Here is a 14,074-nt window from a genome sequence, read left to right as displayed (position 1 = left end):
CTTAATTGATAAAAGCTAGACTTGACCACAGAGCTTATTTGCTTGTCCATTTTAAAGTCGCCATTCATAATTACACCCAAGTTCCATACCGAAGACTTAACATAAGGTTCTAAGGAACCATGGTCCAGTTTGCGGCATTTACTACTGGTATTGGGGTTAAAAATAAGACCTTCCGTTTTGTTTTCATTGAAATTTAAGAAATTAAGAACCATCCATTCTTTAATGTCTTCAAGGCAGTCAAATAATGATAAAAAAAAAATAGTGTCAGTCCATTTTAAAGTAGATTTGTGCATCGTCGGCATAAAAATGAAATGAGATGCCATGTTTTCTTAAAATGGCTCCCAGCAGAAGGATGTATAAAGAAAACAACATAGGGCCAAGTACTGAGCCCAGTGGGACTCCACAGTGAACAGATGCACGAGAGGATGTACAGTCACCAATACTGACAGAAAAACTTCTGTCAGAAAGGTAGGATCTAAACCACTCTAGTGAAGTCCCTGTAATGCCCACAGAAGCTTAGAAAAACATTTTTTACCACGGTGCATTTTCTCAGCCATGATTTTCTCAACTTTGAAGCTTTTATCTTTGTCTAGTCTGATCTTTTGTGATATCAACATCATAATCTTTTAACTTGTACATGGGGGGCTCCAGATAGATGCTCAGCAGTGAAATATTCATCTGTAAAAGTTTACTCATATCCTTTGATAAACTTTAAGCTTGGTTTTGACACCCTGACCACATCACCAGCATTAAACTGATACCGATATTTTTTGATGTACCCAACATCTTGCTGTATATGTTGTTGAAGACTTGGGACGTGTTCTGTGTATTTACCTTAACCGGCTTCATTTTAATAGTACTGTGGTAGGTGTTATTGTAAGTGCACGCTAGATCTTGTACAATGTCCACATATCTAAGCCGTAAGATAATGCCACATTCATGTCTTCTACTTTTCCACCACAGATGCCTTGACATCGTTACCAGTAGCGAAATGTATTATCCCATATGTCTTGGTAAGATTATGAAACGATGCATTAAAAAAACTCCTTCTCCTTCTGTTTGAAACTTTTTGGGAATCCTGCCTTCAGAGAGAATGTTTTTGTATGCTTTCCTTACCTCTGTGTCGGTCTTGTTTTTAAGACTCCGCACCCACGCATATTTTGATAGAATGTCTATACACGTTAGCATGTATTTAAAGTTGTCGTTCTGTTCAGTGTAAGCTGACATGTCTACTAAGTCAGCCTGCCACTGAGAATCGATATTAGTCACAAAGACTCTGTTTCTTCTAAAGTTAAGTCTCGGTGGCTTATGTAATGTGTATGCATCTTCTCCAGCTAACCATGTATATTGCACTCACGTTCTTCATCTGTCAGCTACCTGTATAGTCTGTCAGTACCTCCAAATGACCCAGAGTTTGATGGTATGTAATAAACATGTTTCAATTGCTTGTTATCCATTGTGAACCTCTAGCAATAAAGACACAATGTTTTTGACTCAGCTCATTTATTTAGGAAGATTACAAGCAAGTAAAAATAGCCAAACACATTTTGACCAGAGTCAATTGCAAACAGTTATAAACAGTTCAGCGTTCACACATCCCCCAGAGTCTGTTCGAACTTGTGCATATCCCAGAAATCATTAATTGTCGCATCTACAGCACACTCATGATCTTTCCCTTCAACATCACGTTTCAAAATGCGCAATTTCTCCCGTACACTTATTTCATCTATAAGATCACATATGATTATGCGCCTTGTACTTTCACAGCGTGTGTGTCACACTGCGGGGAGGCATGGAAAGGGGGCACAGGAGCAGGAGTCGCAGGATTGGGGAACGAGGGATTTATTAGCGAAACCAAAAAGTCACACAGGGCAAAACCGGTAAAGATGAAACAGCTGATGACACAGGGATTCCACACAAGGTTAATGAGGGGGCATGGCACATAGGAGGATCGGACAAGCGGGGCATGACAGGGTGGCTGTGGGTGGAACATCGTGGCCGCTTTTGTGATGACATTTTTAATGTGGCACAAACCCCCACCAGGTTACTCTTTATTAAGGGTGCGAGTCGTGTGGTGAAACAATTTTCGCTTCAAGGAAACAACATGGCCACCAGCCGTCAAATTTTTGCAGACTTCATACAACCAGAACCTGCAGGGAGTTCGACCGGCCCAGCAACACCTCCTCCTAGCAACTTAACACAGCTAAACTCTACATGGGCACCATGCAAGCTGATGAGACAGTGCAAACATGAAACTCTGGGTAACATATTCTCATATCATGATTGTATCGGTATAAAACTAGAGAATAAATTTTGAAGAAATTTACTCTTTTTTTTCTAATGAGATGGGACGTTAGTACAACCCCCTTCTAACTGCAACAGCCAATGAAATTAGCAAACCATGTTGAAAACATATTAAAATCCATCACCCTGTGAACCAGCTGTCAAGATGTCGCACTCCTCGTAGCGTGCAATGGCAAGCAGTCAGCCATCTTCGCTCAGCCTAACATCTCTTGAAGTCGCCACTCTGCAGAACCCATCCTGACCTCCACCGATAAGTGAAAATACTTTTGGACTGCAGCTGAACAACAACTCATCATGGGGTCCGTATGGCATCCCGTGCCCATCGCCACCTCCTACATGGGCTCAATGGCCAGCGCCTGATGCTGTGACCCCGTTTACTTGTCCTGAATTCATGGACACATCACGGGACCCGGTCCTGAAAATGATGCCGTCAATTGAAGAGGTCTGCAAATGTTTTGATGCGCTGTGTTTAGCGGAGGATTCTGTGGATGGGAGCATCACAACATCTGTCATGAAAATAATTAAAGGGGCACTGGCCTATATTCTGGATCGGATAATCGAGGACGACATGAAGGAAGACTGTCTCGGGTGTGCTGTAAGCCACCCAAGCCAGCTTTGACACTCGTGTCTGTACAACCCCGATGCATTTTACTTCTTTAACAATTTTGAAAAGTTGTCAAAAAACTGTATAGATCGTGGCTGAACCCTCTGGGGTCAAGTGCATCGTCGGCGATGCAGCATACTTTTTGCATCTATTTCAGTTTATATCTCGCTGAAATCTTAATGTAGAATCATGAAAAAAACGCTGGCTAATTCTGTAATCTGTCTTCTTTTCAAAACGTCCATTGTCGGAAGTATTAACGTTTTTAAAATGAGGTTAAATAGACCACCTGGACCGTACAGTAATTTTCTAGTAGTTTGCTGATTTTTTAACTAACCTGGTGGTCAGTACTGACAAAGCTGTTATTGTGGGTGATTTTAACATTCATATGGAGAAAGATAGTGATCCTTTAAAAATAGCATTTACAGCTATTCTTGACTCTCTAGGTGTATGTCAGAATGTAGTCGGGCCTACTCATGCCTGTAACCATACCCTTGATTTGATTATTAGTCATGGCATCTTGGTGGAACATGTATCTATTATGCCTATAGTCCCATCTATAGTCCCATGCTCTCTGATCATTACTTGTTAACGTTTGAAATCCAGTATAGCCTCCCGTTGACCACAGCTCCAAAGTACAGAATCAGACGTTCCATTGCCTCACTAACTACAACAACATTTATGAAACAACTTCCACAGTCCTTCAGCCTTACATCTGAAGCATCGTGTATAAATGAACTTGAACAGCCGGGAGACCATTCCACTGCTGCGGAGCTCTGTAAGAGAATGCTCTGCAGCCTGCCGTAGCCCTGTCTGCTTTAGGAATTAATAGATATCCTGCTCCTTGTGAACGAAGCAGGCAAGAAGGGTTGTAAGGGACCAGAAGATCATTGAGATATTGTGGTGCAAGGCCATTCAGAGTTTTGTAAGTCAATAGTAATAATTTGTAGTCAATCCTAAACTTGACCGGTAGCCAGTGCAGGGAAGACAGGATAGGGCTAATGTGATCAAATTTTTTAGTTTTTGTTAGAACTCTGGCAGCTGCATTTTGTACTAACTGAAGTTTATGTAGGGATCCAGATGGACAACCCGAAAGGAGGGCATTGCAGTAGTCCAATCTAGAAGTTATAAAGACATGTATTAGTTTTTCTGCATCTTGAAAGGACAGCAACTTCCGAAGCTTGGCTATGTTCCGTAGATGATAAAATGCCGTACTGGTAATGCTATTTATGTGAGCACTGAAGCAGAGGTCGGAGTCTACCAGGACACCAAGATTTCTGACCACTGTTTTAAATTGAGTAGGGAGGCAGCTAGGGTTGGGGTTTACAAACTTATTGCGGGCCTCCTTAGGACCGATTAAAAGAACCTCCGTTTTTTCAGTATTTAACATGAGGAAATTCCTTGCCATCCAACAACGGATGTCTAGCAGACAGTCGGCTAAAGAAGAGAGCTGGGATGCGTCACTACACTCTAAAAACTGCTGGGTTAAAAACAACCCAATTTGGGTTATTTTGGTAACCCAGCGCTGGGTAAAAAAGGGACTAACCCAACGCTGGGTTATTTTGACCCAACAAGTTGGGTTACACGTTTAACCCAGCATGCTGGGTTGTGATTTTTAACCCAACTATTAGTTAAAAATGACTACACTGCTGGGTTGAATGTAACCCAAAATGGGTCAGAAATTTAATCTAGAAACTTTGGTGATTAAAATTACTAAAATAAAAACAATTCTACAGCAATACATACTTCAGTAATGGAATTTTATTTATGACAAAACATGTAAAAAATGTGTCCATATGAATTTAAGACATTTTTCCCATCTCCACCTCAGCATCAAGACAATTTCTATTAAAATGTATCAAACTATCACAGAAACACTGTGACTGAAGTCAGTAACAATGCATCAGACTGAAGTCAGACAAATTAACTTTAGAAAAACACAATTTGAAATATGAAAACTTTTCATAACATTTACATCATGCATAAACATTAATATATCCTGAGATATACAGGAATCATCAGTAAGAATCAATTGCAAAGTAATTGCAGAGTAGAGGAAAAATAAAAGTATGTAGAAGTAATAATGAAAAAGCATCTAACTGACTGAAGTCAGAAAGATTAACTTTAAAATACAAATTTGTGCATAAACATTAACATATCCTGATATATATAAATCATCAACTGAAAAAATATGTAGAAGTAATAATGAAACGGCATCAAACTGACTGAAAAAACAAACGAAAAAAAAAACTTAAGAAAATACAAATTTAAGATTAGGAAAAAATAGGAAAACATTTTATAACTTTCCCATTAACAATTATGTGCAAACATCAATATATCCTGAGATATAAAGTGACTGAAGTCAAATTTACTTCCAAGAAAATATGTATTTAAAATATGAAAACATTTCAAACGTCCACTGCAGCAAGTAATGTACTTTGCTCAAATGCTGTGCCATTTATTATAGCAAAGGCTTGAAAGCAGTGGTTGTCTCCAAGCATGAGAACATAAGAAAATTCAATGGACTCTTCTGAACGAAGGTACTCAGCCATATTGGTCCCAATCTGAAAAAAGGAAAAATAAATAAAAAAGAAATGGTATAGATTCATTAAGAACTCAAAAATGTGTAAAAGTTAAATATCCTTAGAGCTACCTTCAGAACACCTAAAAAACCTTTAGGAGCATTAAAGACCATAACACACCAAGCTATCAGCATTAGTTAACCACTGTCCATGGCCTTAGCACTATGCTTAGAAAATGTCCGTCGAAACATGCTTAGTTTCAAGCCTCCTTTAGCCTGAGCTGAGCTCAGACATTCCCGCCTGCATCAAACCATTTACAGGATTAAAGAAATTACATGTTCGTAGTAAATTAACATCGTTTGCTGTCGAATGTACAACTAAGTCAAACGAATTGAACGAAATGTACCTTACAAGCAGAGCGGGAAATTTATGTGGATGTGCTGACAAAATCAAATTAGTTAAGTAAACTCCGCTATATCAAAACCGTATCTAACACAGTAAATCATTAATAATAAACAAAGTAGATTTAACATATAAAAAAGTAATATTTAAAAATTTTACGTTATCCTTTCCAAGCTCCTTCCGATGACGATGTCACGCGCGCTTTCCCGTCCACTGAGCAAGAGATCGGCCGTCGCTTAGTCGTTAGGTAATCTCAGTTCAACTGACCGAAAGCCTAAAATTTGCGTGTATATATATTATACAGTAAAGCAAATGTTTTATTTATTATGAACATTGTTAAATACACACTGAATAACTTACGTTTCAGACAGAATTTCACTGGCTTCCCTCTAAAGACGGCGCAAAACTCCGTCAACTCTCGCTGATGTCCCTGGATGTTGACGTGACGTGCGTGCTCTCTTTCACGTCCGCGTTCCCAACCCAGCACTGCTGGGTTATAGATCAAGACCGATTTTCAACCCAAATTGGGTTAAATCAACCCAACTTTGTTACCCAGCAGTCTCAACCCAGCATTTGGGTTGAAAAAACAACCCAGCGTTTTTTAGAGTGTAGGTTTAACAGATATATACAATTGTGTATCATCAGCATAACAATGAAAATTAACACTGTAATTTCTAATTATGTTACCAAGCGGTAGCATATATAGATTGAACAGTAGGGGGCCCAGCACTGATCCCTGCGGGACACTATATCTTACTTTAGTGGCTATGGATGACTCATTGTTTACATGGACAAACTGGTAACGATCAGTTAAATACGAACGAAACCACAGTAGTGCTGTCCCTTTAATGCCAATCAATGTTTCCAACCGGTCCAAAAGAATATTATGGTCTACAGTATCGAATGCTGCAGTTAGATCCAGTAAGAATAATAGCGATATAGAGCCACGGTCGGAAGCCATAAGCAAGTCGTTTATCACTTTGACTAAGGCCGTTTCTGTGCTATGATTGGGTGTGAAACCAGACTGATATAGCTCGTTAGCATTATTATCTTGAAGAAAGGAGGACAGCTGGTGAGCAACAACTTTCTCAAGAATTTTAGAAATGAAGGGAAGATTTGAGATGGGTCTATAGTTTCCTAAGTCACTAGGTTCAAGATTTGGTTTCTTTAGGATAGGTCTAATAACAGCCATTTTAAAAGATTTAGGAACATATCCAAGACTAAGAGATAGCACACTAGATCTTGTAGCTCCACTTAAGAAGATAAAGCATAGAGATAAGAAACCTGCCCCCTGGTACTCTGATCATACACGTGAACTCAAACAGGCATCACGCAAGCTAGAGCGCAAATGGCGCTCAACTAAACGAGAAGTTTTCAAATCTGCATGGAAAGAGAGCCTGTCTAAATACAGACAAGCACTAGTGACTGCTAGGTCTGTGTATCTCTCCAGATTAATAGACGGGAACAAAAACAATCCAAAATTCCTATTTGAATCCGTGGCTAGGTTAACACAGAATTCTCCATTAAACTCGCAAGTCCCACAATCTCTTAAGAGTAATGACTTTATTACATTCTTTAATGGTAAAATAACTAAGATTAGACAGACCATCCAGTGCACGTCCTTAGCTACCTATGACTGCCAGACTCCTGCTAGTCTTATGCCTATCAATAATGAGACTTTTGAATCTTTCATTCCTATAAAACACCCAGAACTCCTGAGCTTAATTTCCTCCTGTAAATCCTCTACAAGCCTCATAGACCCAATTCCTACAAAATGTTTCAAGGAAATCGCACCACAGATTAGCAATACCCTGTGAAATGTGTTAAACTCATCTCTTAAGCTTGGATATGTTCCAAAACCTTTTAAAATTATTAGACCCGTTCTAAAGAAACCAAATCTTGAACCTAGTGTTTTAGGAAACTATAGACCAATCTCAAATCTTCCTTTCATTTAAAGATCATGGAAAAGGTTGTAGTTCGTTAGTTGTCTTCTTTCCTACAAAAAATAATACTAATGAATTATATCAGTCTGGCTTTAGACCAAACCATAGCACAGAAACTGCTCTAGTCAAAGTAATGAATGATTTACTTATGGCTTCTGACCGTGGCTTGATATCGCTGTTGGTATTACTAGATTTAACTGCAGCATTTGATACTGTGGACCATAATATCCTCTTGGACCGGTTAGAAGGTGTAGTTGGCATTACAAGGACAGCACTCTCTTGGTTCCGCTCATATTTAACTGATCGCTATCAGTATGCACATGTGAACAACGAATCATCCAAGGCCACCAAAGTCACATACGGTGTCCCACACCGCTTGGTAACATTATTAGAAAACATGGTGTTGGGTTTCATTGTTATGCAGATGATATACAGTTATATATATCTGTTAACCCTGATGATACATCATTCCTATCTCGGTTAGAAGATTGTCTGTTAGATATTCGGTGCTGGATGGCAAAAAAAATTCTAATGTTAAACACAGAAAAAACAGAAGTACTGGTGATTGGTCCCAAGGCTGCAAGAAATAAGTTTCACCACCTCAGCATTAGTGGCCTTCCTACACAACCTAACACAGTGGTTAGAAATCTTGGTCTTCTAGTAGATTCAGATCTATGTTTTGATGCTCACATAAGAAGTATTACTAGAACTGCGTTTTATCATCTACGAAACATAGCCAAGCTTCGTAAGATGCTCTCACTTCGTGATGCAGAAAAATTAATACATGCCTTCCTAACTACCAGACTAGACTACTGTAATGCCCTCCTTTCTGGTTGCCCATCTGGTTCCTTAAATAAACTTCAGCTGGTACAAAATGCGGCAGCCAGAGTTCTCACAAACATTAAAAAATTTGATCACATCACACCAGTCTTATCCTCCCTTCATTGGTTACCAGTTAAGTCTCGGATTGAATATAAAATACTGCTGTTAACCTATAAAGCACTGAATGGCCTTGCACCAGACTACCTTAATAATCTGCTGACCACATACAATCCCCCACGCTTACTTCGATCTCAAGGTGCGGGATATCTGTTAGTACCTAGGGTAGAAAGACCTATGGCAGGTTGCAGAGCTTTCTACTATAGAGCTCCTCAGCTGTGGAACGGTCTTTCACCGGATGTGCGGGTTTCAGACTCACTCTCAATATTCAAGTCTAGACTAAAAACACACCTATTTAGTTTAGCTTATAGGGACACTAGTTCTAGCTCTAGCTAGCTTCTCACTCCCAGTTAAACCTATAGTGTGAGGTGTGGAGCTGGGTGGGGATCGGTGCCATTGGGTTTGGATAAACTGAATTGACAGTGCTGTCACTCTAGCTTCACAATTGCTTGTGGGATTGGAGTGCTGACATTTCAGGGACTCCCCATGCCTGCATTCCCACCTGCCCCTCCCTCCTACTTATGCTGCCATAGCCATATCTGCCGGAGCATTGCACTTCATATTGCACTCATCTAACTTTTAGCACTGCCTATAGTCTCCCTTACTTTGACTAATTGCATTTATTTCCCCTACTTCTCCTGGGGGGTGCTGCCTGGAGCCCTCAATCTATCACGATGTCCAGCACACCCTGCAACATGTGACGTCGCCACTACCAATGACGTCCGTGCATCCAGCTCGCCGTTCTGCCTGTGTCATCTTCCTTGTATGACCCGCTCCCTGCCTTCTGGCTGCCTGGTGATTGGAGGGAGCGGTGGCCCCGGCTTGTCATCTCCCCCCTGCTCCCCGTTTGTGTTTCAGATTTAACTGTATTTGACTCTCCCTGCTGGCCCCTGGAGGATGGGCTCCCCCTTTGAGTCTGGTCCCTCCCAAGGTTTCTTCCTTCTAGGGAGTTTTTCCTTGCCACTGTCGCCTATGGCTTACTCACTGGGGGCTTTGGGTGGGGATGCTGTAAAGCGCTTTGGGACAATGTAATGTTGTGATAATGCGCTATACAAAAATAAATTTGTTGTTGTTGTTGTTGTTAAATCGGAAAAAAGTAAACCATGTTATCTAACTTTTACCTGCATTGGGGGCATGTAGTACCGCTCTCACCCTGTCACGATGCGAGTTGACGAGCCGGTGAGAGAGGCGAGAGCAGCCAGGTTGACAGACAAAACGGGGTTTTATTGGGAAACGAACAAGAGGGAAACTCACACATGGGAATTGACGATGACAGATCTGGAGAAAACTGACTGAGACTCGGACTAAATACACAGGACAGGTTGGAATTAACTAGACATAGGTGGGAACAATCAGGAAGTAACATGAGGTAATGAGGGGGCGTGGCACACAAGAGGATCGTTCGGAGCGGATCGTGACATAACCCCCCCCCAAAGGCGCACACACTGGGCGCGCCCAAGGGGAGGCGACGGACGAGACGAGGGGCCCAAAACCTGGAAAACAAAAGCAAAACATCAACGAGACACTGGAAACAGGACCAATGATGCGTTTGATTATTTCTCTCCAAGTCGGAACTCGGATGAAAACGTCACGATATGTCAAGAAAAACATCACTTCCCGTCGGAAACACGCCCCTTTTATGACGTTGAAGTCGGATAAGATTTTGTTGCCCGAGTTGCCCTTGTGACGTAATTTCAACATGGCGACTTGGTTTGTTTGTAGTTTATTTACTGTTCGAAAAAAGAATATTGCTATGAATGTACTAAAATATTTTATAAAGCTTTTAATGTGGTTTGACTAGTTCGTGTTTCTTGTTTGTCTCTCGGAAAAATCTAAATTTCTCCATTTTCTTCATTTGGAAAACTCCAAATCTGCTAAAATTTAAAGCAACAACACACAGCAACGTGTTCATGGAGGCAGCCATGTTTGTTCCGAGATGTGGGTAGCTCGAACGGGAGATTGTCGGACGTGATGTCACTCAACTCGGAATTTCCGAGTTCCGAGAGAAAAACGAACGCACCACAAGACACAAAACAGAAACAGGGGCGAGAAGAAGGACAAGACCCGACAAAGGACAGGAAAGGCAGACAGGCAAACAAAGAAAGGAGACACAACAGGAACACCCACAGGCGACACAAATGGGCCAGGAGTGAACAGAGGAGGAACAGAGGGACGAGGAGCAGAGACAGGAGGGAGAAAGGCCAAGGGGGGAGGAAGATGGGGCACCCGAAGGACCCCAGACGGGCGACGGGCAGGGGCCGGAGGGGCCGCAGGCGAGAGGGAGAAGGGAGCAGGAGGGGACCACACAGGGGTCGAGGGAACGGGACAAGGGAGAGACGGAGGGGACACTGAGGTAGCAGGAGGGAACAGCGGCAAAGGCAGGCAGGAGGGGGAAGCCGCGGCAGGCGGAGGCGCAGCCGGAGCCAAGGAAGGTGCCGTCCGACGCCAAGCCGAAGCAGGGGGGCCCGGAGGCAGCCGACACGGAGCCGGAGGCGGGACCGAGGACTGGCACCGAGGAACCAGGGGGGGACCCGGCGGAGACCGCCGACCCCGAGCCGGAGGACCCGCAGGCAGCCACCTAGCCACAGCCAGGGGCCGAACGGGCAAGCCAGGGGGCAGGGTGGGCGGGACCCGAGCCCGGCGGCCTCAGGCAGGGCCACGGGCAGGACGGGAGAGGCGGCCTCAGGCAGGGCCGCGGGCAGGACGGGAGAGGCGGCCTCAGGCAGGGCCGCGGGCAGGACTGGAGAGGGGGCCTCAGGCCGGGCCGCGGGCAGGACGGGAGAGGCGGCCTCAGGCAGGGCAGCGGGCGTGTGGCCAGCAGGGGGTGCCTCGGCCGGCGCTGCAGTCACTTGGCCAGCAGAGGGCGCCTCGGAGGGCGCTTTGGGCGTGCGGCCAGCAGGGGGTGCCTCGGCGGGCACTGCCCTCACGTGACCAGCAGGGGGCACCTCGGCAGGCACCTCGGGCGTGCGGCCAGTAGGGGGCGCCGCAGGCAGAGCGCTGTCCCCAGCTGCAGGCGGAGGCAAAGCCAGGACCTCGGGCAGAGCTGCAGCAGGCACCACCAATTCCTGGCCAGCAGGGGGCACCTCGGCGGGCACCGCCATCACGCGGCCAGCAGGGGGCGCATCCACGGCCACCTCGGGCAGTGCCGCAGGCAGAGCGGTGGCAGCTGCAGGGACTGCAGGCAGGACAGGCGGGTCAGGCGGTGCCGTGGGCAGAGCGACGGCAGCAGCACGCGGTGCCGCGGGCAGAGCGGCGGCAGTAGCAGGCAGGTCCGGAATGACGGGCAGCTCCGGAACGGGCGCCAGGCGAGCAGGCCCTGCCCCTTTAAGGGCTTTAGGGACCTGTGGTATAGCGTCCCTTACCACCCGTATCCCGCCTAGACCCAGGTGCGCCGGCCGGTAATGATACGCCTCCATCGGAGGCGGCTTTTCCGGGTGGGAGCTGGCCAGGTGGGTAGCGGCGGTGTAATCCCAGGCAGGGAGCAGAGAGCAGGCTCCCAGGAAGAGAGTCGGGGCGGCTTCCTTTCCTTTTCCCCTTCGCCTCTTCTTTTTTCGCCGCCCGGAACCTGTAGGAGGAAGCGGGGTTGCCTCCGTACAGGCGAGGGGCTAGAGCCGCTTCGCCTTGAACTGGCGGACAAGCTGCTGTAGCAGAGCGCGCACTTCCGCCATCGTGTGCGCTTCGATGCGTGGGTTTACCTCTTGCAGGAGGGTCCAGCTTCGCTCTGCTAGGGCGTACAAACCGGGATCCTCACGGATCTCCAGTTGCTCTCGCCAGAACGCAACCTCATGCAGCAGGACGAGCCAGAGGTCCTCGCCCTGCTGCGTTGCGTTGTTCGAGAGATCTGTCATTCTGTCACGATGCGAGTTGACGAGCCGGTGAGAGAGGCGAGAGCAGCCAGGTTGACAGACAAAACGGGGTTTTATTGGGAAACGAACAAGACGGAAAGTCACACATGGGAATTGACGATGACAGATCTGGGGAAAACTGACTGAGACTCGGACTAAATACACAGGACAGGTTGGAATTAACTAGACATAGGTGGGAACAATCAGGAAGTAACATGAGGTAATGAGGGGGCGTGGCACACATGAGGATCGTTCGGAGCGCATCGTGACACCCTAGGTTCGCTATTCACATTCTAAATAGCGCATATTCAAATCGCATTCGCATGGTAATTTGATGAACAGCACAACAGTGAAACGTGATCCAGATACATCCCCATCAGCGCCATAAAAGGGGGGTAGGGATGTGGCCAGGTAACAATGGCTCATTCATGAAAGTTGCTACATATTCAATGAAAGGAGCCAGTGACATGAGTTAGGTTTTTCTTATTTTTTTTATCCAACTGAATGTTGCAACTACACCGTTTAGTCATCTTCATGTAACCAAGACTTTGGTGATCAGATATCTGATATCAAAAAAAACTGCCAGCTTACTTACTATGTACTTTTATTATGTTTCTGCAAGTGTTCCAAACTGCATTTTGCAATGTCTTTATTTTGATGTCAAATTACAAACTTAACAAAAATCTGACATATTTACAGTATACATTAAAATAAAGATGAGTGTAATGGCAAAACAAATCTATAAGAAATAATTTATTTGCCATGAATTAAGTTTATGATATTTGAAGAAATGTGTGATCATACCTCAGTCAGTGAAACTGTGTTTCCTACCCCTAGACCCCAGAGGGTTAATGTTGTGACATCTGTTATCATAGGAAACAAATGGCCCTATCAATCACGACACATCCAGCTAGCATGTAGGTGAGCCCTCCCCGCTGTGAGCATTAGCGAACTGGTGTTTCCATCAGGCCATGCGAGATAGTAGAGCTAACTCTGCCTAAGCTTTGTAAAACAAAGTGAAACTGCATAAAATGGTAAATGGACTGCATTTATATAGCGCTTTTCTACTCCTACGAGTACTCAAAGCACTTTACAATACACGCCTCACATTCACCCATCCACACTCACATTCACATTCACACACCAGTGGCGAAGGCTGCCATGCAAGGTGCCAACCTGCACACTGGGAGCAATTTGGGATTCAGTGTCTTGCTCAAGGACACTTTGATGGGGTCAGGAGGAACCAGGGCTTGAACCTGCAACCCTCTGGTTGCTGAACGATAGCACTACCTCCCACGCCACCATCTTCCCCTAAATTCACCCCTAAGAACTTGATGTCTTATCAGCATAAAGGAACATTCCCACCTGAACTTGTCAATCAAACTGCAACTGACCAATAAGGATGAAGGAACGGCCCCTCCCACTGTGACATCCTCAGAGCTGCCTACTAAGCTCCACCCAAAGTGTCACTTAGCCTCTCTGTGGATAATGCAGAACACATTAGGGAGAGTTGCACAA

General features: G+C 44.7%; 1 long non-coding RNA gene across 1 annotated transcript; it reads right to left on the bottom strand.

Annotated features, from left to right (window-relative positions):
* Positions 1-4,648: 4,648 nt before the first annotated feature.
* Positions 4,649-7,663, bottom strand: LOC140578541 (uncharacterized). The gene is made up of 2 exons (XR_011982801.1): positions 5,989-7,663; positions 4,649-5,469 (listed from the first exon to the last, which is right to left on the bottom strand). It is a non-coding gene; the product is annotated as an uncharacterized lncRNA (long non-coding RNA).
* Positions 7,664-14,074: the final 6,411 nt, after the last annotated feature.

Source organism: Paramormyrops kingsleyae, chromosome 15 (genome assembly GCF_048594095.1).
Source record: "Paramormyrops kingsleyae isolate MSU_618 chromosome 15, PKINGS_0.4, whole genome shotgun sequence".
Lineage (NCBI taxonomy): Eukaryota > Metazoa > Chordata > Actinopteri > Osteoglossiformes > Mormyridae > Paramormyrops > Paramormyrops kingsleyae.
The sequence above is the reverse complement of the archived record's forward strand: the minus strand, read 5'-3'. Positions and strand labels throughout refer to the sequence as shown.